The sequence below is a fragment of the Leuciscus leuciscus genome (genome assembly GCF_965113295.1).
Source record: "Leuciscus leuciscus genome assembly, contig: HAP1_SCAFFOLD_211, whole genome shotgun sequence".
Classification (NCBI taxonomy): Eukaryota; Metazoa; Chordata; class Actinopteri; order Cypriniformes; family Leuciscidae; genus Leuciscus; species Leuciscus leuciscus.
This window is the reverse complement of record NW_028118496.1, coordinates 27918-35000: the sequence shown is the minus strand read 5'-3', so window position 1 is coordinate 35000 and position 7083 is coordinate 27918. Positions and strand designations below refer to the sequence as shown.

Sequence of the window (7083 nt, the reverse complement as noted above, 5' to 3'; positions counted from 1 at the left end):
CCCTGGGACGGGTTCTAGAGTTCCGTGTCCCTCGGACCTTTTTTCGCGCTAATTGGCCACCAACAGCCCTATGGAATAAGTTGCACGTGGGACGTCACATAAACAGGGGCCAAAAGGGGTCGAAAGGTCGCGGCGACCCCAAATTCGACACGGTGCTAGTCCAGGGGCCCCCGGTTCTAGATCACGGGTCGCGGGGTTCTAGATCGGTTCTAAGTGTGTGTTTTGGCAAAACGGTTTGAAGGAAACGCCCGATCGTCCCGAAACTGACATATGCGTCCCTTCACGGGCCCCGGGGACGGGTTCTAGAGTTCCGTGTCCCCGTCCGCTCGTTTGGCCGAAAAAAGACCCCCTTGACCAGGAAGCGCCTGTGAAGTTTGAACTGAATAAGTTGCACGTGGGAGGGCGGAAACACAGGGGTCGAAAGGTCGCAGCGCCTCCAAATTCGCCACCCTGGTAGTCGAGGGGCCCCCGGTTCTAGATCCCGGATCGCAGGGTTCTAGATCGGTTCCAAGTGTGTCTTTTTGCAGTGCGAAATTCTCCTCCCTTTGGTTCACTCTGACCATATGTCTGTCTGTGTTAGCAAGAGGGACTCCATTAATTGGACCATGTGCTTCGTGAAAGGTGGACAGAAAGGTCCGATCGGCCCGAAATCGACGTATGCGTCCCGTCACGGGCCCCTGGGACGGGTTCTAGAGTTCCGTGTCCCTCGGACCTTTTTTCGCGCTAATTGGCCACCAACAGCCCTATGGAATAAGTTGCACGTGGGACGTCACATAAACAGGGGCCAAAAGGGGTCGAAAGGTCGCGGCGACCCCAAATTCGACACGGTGCTAGTCCAGGGGCCCCCGGTTCTAGATCACGGGTCGCGGGGTTCTAGATCGGTTCTAAGTGTGTGTTTCGGCAAAACGGTTTGAAAGAAACGCCCGATCGGCCCGAAATCGACTTACGCGTCCCGTCACGGGCCCCTGGGACGGGTTCTAGAGTTCCGTGTCCCTCGGACCTTTTTTCGCGCTAATTGGCCACCAACAGCCCCATGGAATAAGTTGCACGTGGGACGTCGAATAAACAGTCGCCCATAGGGGTCAAAAGGTCGCAGCGACCCCAAATTCGACACGGTGGAAGCCCAGGGGCCCCCGGTTCTAGATCATGGGTCGCGGGGTTCTAGATCGGTTCTAAGTATATATAGAACCTTAGAACCGATCAAGGTATATCAGTCTATGAGTTATCTATGAGTGCAAGTGGCCTGTGAGAGAAACTTGAACAAGGGTTGCATAAAATTTTGCCCTGAGTTCTAGAGACTCGTCCTCCTGATATGTTGTTCGGGGGCCCGGGAACTACCGGCACGCAGTGTTTGGGGCCCGTGGGACCTCCGGGGGCCGAACAGGGGCCACTGACACTTGCAACTTATCCCATTCATTTTCATAGGTGTTTGGTGGACGGTGTGACAGAAAGGTCCGATCGGCCCGAAATTGACATATGCGTCCCGTCACGGGCCCCTGGGACGGGTTCTAGAGTTCCGTGTCCCTCGGACCTTTTTTCGCGCTAATTGGCCACCAACAGCCCAATGGAATAAGTTGCACGTGGGACGACACATAAACAGGGGCCAAAAGGGGTCGAAAGGTCGCAGCGACCCCAAATTCGACACGGTGCTAGTCCAGGGGCCCCCGGTTCTAGATCACGGGTCGCGGGGTTCTAGATCGGTTCTAAGTGTGTGTTTTGGCAAAACGGTTTGAAGGAAACGCCCGATCGTCCCGAAACTGACATATGCGTCCCTTCACGGGCCCCGGGGACGGGTTCTAGAGTTCCGTGTCCCCGTCCGCTCGTTTGGCCGAAAAAAGACCCCCTTGACCAGGAAGCGCCTGTGAAGTTTGAACTGAATAAGTTGCACGTGGGAGGGCGGAAACACAGGGGTCGAAAGGTCGCAGCGCCTCCAAATTCGCCACCCTGGTAGTCGAGGGGCCCCCGGTTCTAGATCCCGGATCGCAGGGTTCTAGATCGGTTCCAAGTGTGTCTTTTTGCAGTGCGAAATTCTCCTCCCTTTGGTTCACTTTGACCATATGTCTGTCTGTGTGTGCAAGAGGGCCTGCATTAATTGGACCATGTGCTTCGTGAAAGGTGGACAGAAAGGTCCGATCGGCCCGAAATCGACGTATGCGTCCCGTCACGGGCCCCTGGGACGGGTTCTAGAGTTCTGTGTCCCTCGGACCTTTTTTCGCGCTAATTGGCCACCAACAGCCCTATGGAATAAGTTGCACGTGGGACGTCACATAAACAGGGGCCAAAAGGGGTCGAAAGGTCGCAGCGACCCCAAATTCGACACGGTGCTAGTCCAGGGGCCCCCGGTTCTAGATCCTGGATTTGGTGGTTCTAGATCGGTTCTAAGTGTGTGTTTCGGCAAAACGGTTTGAAAGAAACGCCCGATCGGCCCGAAATCGACGTATGCGTCCCGTCACGGGCCCCTGGGACGGGTTCTAGAGTTCCGTGTCCCTCTGACCTTTTTTCGCGCTAATTGGCCACCAACAGCCCCATGGAATAAGTTGCACGTGGGACGTCAAATAAACAGTCGCCCATAGGGGTCAAAAGGTCGCAGGACCTCGAAATTCGTCACGGACGACCGCCACGGGCCCCCGAGTCGGGCCCCAGAGTTTCGTGGCTCTAGGTGCTTCCTGAGCCTAGAGGGCCCTCTAATCCTAACTGCTGAATTAACCCTAGCAGACACATGTTCCCATAGAGATCAATGGGAGACAGAGAGGTGCATAAAAAATAGCAAAAAATAAACCGGGCGCGTCTCGACCTGGCCCGCTCGGTATGTCGCAGAGGGCCACGTGACGCAACTTTTTGCCGAGTTTGGGGCCCCTCGGACCCCCGGGGGCCGCGCGGGAGCCACTGACACGTGCCACTTATCCCATTCATTTTCATAGGCGTTTGGTGAACATCCCACCTGTAACTTATTCAACAGGGTTCCTTTAAGCTGCCCGTGGACCTGTCATTTTAAGGCTAATTATGCATAATTATGAACTGTAAAGAGCCCCAACATGTTAGATTGTCTTCCCTGTGCACTGTACTGCATGTTTTAAGTAATAAAACATTAATAATCATGAATTATGACCCATTGATGCATTGACCACGGACAGCCTAAAGAGGTCCCGTCGAATAAGTTACAGGTGGGCAATTCCTATGATTTTACTGGGTGTGCCCACCTGTAACTTATTCAACAGGGTTCCTGTAAGCTGTCCGTGGACATGCCATTTTAAGGCTAATTATGCATAATTATGAACTGTAAATAGCCCCAACATGTTAGATTGTCTTCCCTGTGCACTGTACTGCATGTTTTAAGTAATAAAACATTAATAATCATGAATTATGACCCATTGATGCATTGACCACGGACAGCTTACAGAGACCCTATCAAATAAGTTGCAGGTGGGATGCTGTTTTTGACTTAGACATTTTCGGCCGGTGAATCCCTGTAAGGAATTGGGGATTTCAGCATATGTGCTGAAGTCCCACCTGCAACTTATTTGACGGGGTCCCTGTAAGCTCTCCATGGACATGTCATTTTAAGGCTAACGATGCACAATTATGAACTGTAAAGTACCCCAACATGTTGGATTGTCTTCCCTGTGCACTGTGCTGCATGTTTTAAGTAATAAGACATTAATAATCATGAAATATGACCTATTAATGCAACGACCACGGACAGCTTACAGAGACCCTATCAAATAAGTTGCAGGTGGGATGCTGTTTTTGACTTAGACATTTTCGGCCGGTGAATCCCTGTAAGGAATTGGGGATTTCAGCATATGTGCTGAAGTCCCACCTGCAACTTATTTGACGGGGTCCCTGTCAGCTCTCCATGGACATGTCATTTTAAGGCTAACGATGCACAATTATGAACTGTAAAGTACCCCAACATGTTGGATTGTCTTTCCTGTGCACTGTACTGCACGTTTTAAGTAATAAAACATTAATAATCATGAATTATGACCCACTGATGCATTGACCACGGACAGCCTAAAGAGGTCCCGTCAAATAAGTTACAGCTGGGCAATTCCTATGATTTTACAGGAAGTGCCCACCTGTAACTTATTCGACAGGGTTCCTGTAAGCTGTCCGTGGACATGCCATTTTAAGGCTAATTATGTATAATTATGAACTGTAAAGAGCCCCAACATGTTAGATTGTCTTCCCTGTGCACTGTACTGCATGTTTTAAGTCATAAAACATTAATAATCATGAATTATGACCCACTGATGCATTGACCACGGACAGCCTAAAGAGGTCCCGTCGAATAAGTTACAGGTGGGCAATTCCTATGATTTTACAGGAAGTGCCCACCTGTAACTTATTCAACAGGGTTCCTGTAAGCTGTCCGTGGACATGCCATTTTAAGGCTAATTATGCATAATTATGAACTGTAAAGAGCCCCAACACGTTGCGTCGTCTTCCCTGTGCACTGTACTCTATGATTTAAGCAACAACTCATATCTTTCCAAAAACTCACCCGTATCTTTCCGAAAACTCAATCGTATCTTTCCCAAAAACTCAACCGTATCTTTCCAAAAACTCACCCGTCCATATCTCGGCGCCTGGTGGCTATGATTTATGTAATAAAACATTAATAATCATGAATTATGACCTGTTAATGCATTGACCACGGACAGCTTACAGAGACCCTGTCAAATAAGTTACAGTTGGGCAAAGGAAGGGCCCACTTGCAACTTATATGACAGGGTCCCTGTAAGCTGTCCGTGGACATGTCAAATAAGTTACAGGTGGGCCCTTCCTGAGCCCACCTGCAACTTATCTGACAGGGTCCCCGTATGCACTTCATGGACATGTCATTTTAAGGCTAATAATGCATAATTATGAACTGTAAAGGACCCCCAACATGTTGGATTGTCTTTCCTGTGCACTGTACATTATGTTTAAAGTCATAAAATATTTATGAGTATGAATTGTGACCTGTTAATGCATTGACCACGGACAGCCTAAAGAGGTCCCATCAAATAAGTTACAGGTGGGCCCTTACTGTGCCCACCTGTAACTTATTTGACAGGGTTCCTGTAAGCTGTCCGTGGACAGCATAATTATGAACTGTGAAGTACACCGGTCAAAATCAGCATCCCACCTGTAACTTAATAAGTTACTCACTGGCCTTCAGCACATATGCTGAAATCCCCAATTCTTTACAGGGATTCACCCGCTGAAAATGTCTAAGTCAAAAACAGCATCCCACCTGTAACCTATTTGACAGAGCCCCTATAGGCTGTCTGTGGGACAGTTGAATTTTATGCAAATTATGCATAATTAATGGCTGTAACATGTTGGATTGTCTTCCCTGTGCACTGTACTCTATGATTTAAGTAATAAAACATTAATAAGTATGAAATATGACCTATTAATGCATTGACCACGGACAGCTTACAGAGACCCTGTCAGATAAGTTACAGGTGGGATGCTGTTTTATATTTTGATGCCAAGATTGATTAAAAATTAAGAAAATTGATTAAATATCAATTTTATGTTCATCTTTGGGCCCCCCTGAGCAATTTGCAGCCTTCAGAACCCAGAAATTCCACTGTCCACGAACAGCCTAAATTTTTGAATGGGATAGATTGTACGTGGAACGTCCAGATCTCAGCCTCTGGACAGAATTTGGAGATGAAACCTGCGCTCCTGCGCTCGTCTGGACGTGCCCAGACAGCGCTGTGAATTTCAGGGAGTTTGGAGAAACTTGAAAATCTGACTGAAAAATTCTCCAAGGGATACCCCTTTGAGTTTTTTTGGGTCGAATTTTCAAGTTTCTCCAATCTCTTTGAAATTCACACCATGGACAGGGCGTGTCCAGATGAGCACAGCAGTGCAGGTTTCATCTCCAAATTCTGTCCAGAGGCTGAGATCTGGACGTCCCACGTACAATCTATCCCATTCAAAAATTTAGGCTGTTCGTGGACAGTGGAATTTGGAGGTTCTGAAGGCTGCAAATCGCTCAGGGGGGCCCAGAGATTAACATAAAATTGATATTTAATCATTTTTATGCAATCTTTTCCATAATGACATCAAAATATAAAAAGGATCCCACCTGTAACCTATATGACAGGGTCCCTGTAAGCTGTCCGTGGACATGTCCATTTAAGGCTAATTATGCATAATTATGAACTGTAAAGTACCCCCAACATGTTGCATTGTCTTCCCTGTGCACTGTACTGCATGTTTTAAGTAATAAAACATTAATAATCATAAATTATGACCTGTTAATGCATTGACCACGGACAGCCTAAAGAGGTCCCGTCAAATAAGTTACAGGTGGGACCTTCCTGTGCCCACCTGCAACTTATTTGACAGGGTCCCTGTAAGCTGTCCGTGGACATATCAAATAAGTTATAGGTGGGCCTTTCTTGTGCCCACCTGCAACTTATTTGACAGGGTCCCTGTATGCACTCCATGGACATGTCATTTTAAGGCTAATAATGCATAATTATGAACTGTAAAGTACCCCAACATGTTGGATTGTCTGGCCTGTGCACTTTACTGCATAATTTAAGTAATAAAACATTTATAATGATGAAATATGACCTAATAATGCATTGACCACGGACAGCTTAAAGAGACCCTGTCAAATAAGTTGCAATTGGGCACAGGAAGGGCCCACCTGTAACTTATTTGACAGGGTCCGCGGACAGCTTGCAGGGACCCTGTCATATAAGTTACAGTTGGGCCCTTCCTGTGCCCACTTGCAACTTATATGACAGGGTCCCTGTAAGCTCTCCGTGGACATATCAAATAAGTTACAGGTGGGCCCTTCCTGTGCCCACCTGCAACTTATTTGACAGGGTCCCTGTAAGCTGTCCGTGGACATGTCCATTTAAGGCTAATTATGCATAATTATAAACTGTTAAGTACACCAACACGTTGGATTGTCTTCCCTGTGCACTGTACTCTTTGATTTAAGCAATAACCCATATCTTTCCAAAAACTCACCCGTATCTTTCCAAAAACTCACCCCTATCTTTCCAAAAACTCACCCGTATCTTTCCAAAAACTCACCCTTCCATATCTCGGCGCCTGGTGGTTATGATT

The 7083-nt window shown here is 47.6% G+C and overlaps 1 long non-coding RNA gene across 1 annotated transcript; it reads right to left on the bottom strand.

Moving 5' to 3' along the window:
• Positions 1–4119: 4119 nt before the first annotated feature.
• LOC309491399 lies at positions 4120–6573 on the bottom strand. The gene is made up of 3 exons (XR_014203101.1): positions 6412–6573; positions 6174–6330; positions 4120–5759 (listed from the first exon to the last, which is right to left on the bottom strand). It is a non-coding gene; the product is annotated as an uncharacterized lncRNA (long non-coding RNA).
• Positions 6574–7083: the final 510 nt, after the last annotated feature.